Below are 573 nucleotides of genomic sequence, written 5' to 3'. Positions count from 1 at the left end.
GAAGGGAGAGAAATTAAAGCATAGTTTAAATGTCGCCGGCTCGGGAAACGTGTCAAAATAAAAGTCCATGCAGTAACGTGATAGTGTTATGAATGTCCAGCAGGTAGGACGGTTTTTTTTCTTTTTTCTTTTTTTTTTTACAAGATCGTACAGCGCCCTCTTGAGATCAAAATTGTAACAATGCTTAGGGGCGTTCACACCAAACATACACTTGTACTAAAGAGCTGGATACAGCGCCACGAATAGAACAAAACGCAAGTGTTTCGAAACGTGTTTTTAACAAATAAAGATCTTTATAACTTGACACTGCGTCTAAAAATGTCTGCACGAGACATGTTTACATGGAAAAACAATTGAAATACAGCGTTACGTTGTGAACGGCCCCTTATAAAAATGGCCATATTGCCTGCCATAATACAATTAACTATTGTATAGTTATTAAGAAGATTGGAATTAAAACTACCATAAGTAATTTATTATCATTTTAGGCTTACATTTGATAAGGGACTCAACGTCACTAAATATGATTGTTTAGGTTGATAATTTGAATGATTTCTATTCTAAAGAGTTCTA

This window comes from Myxocyprinus asiaticus, chromosome 23 (genome assembly GCF_019703515.2).
Source record: "Myxocyprinus asiaticus isolate MX2 ecotype Aquarium Trade chromosome 23, UBuf_Myxa_2, whole genome shotgun sequence".
NCBI classification, from domain to species: domain Eukaryota; kingdom Metazoa; phylum Chordata; class Actinopteri; order Cypriniformes; family Catostomidae; genus Myxocyprinus; species Myxocyprinus asiaticus.
The sequence above is the reverse complement of the archived record's forward strand: the minus strand, read 5'-3'. Positions refer to the sequence as shown.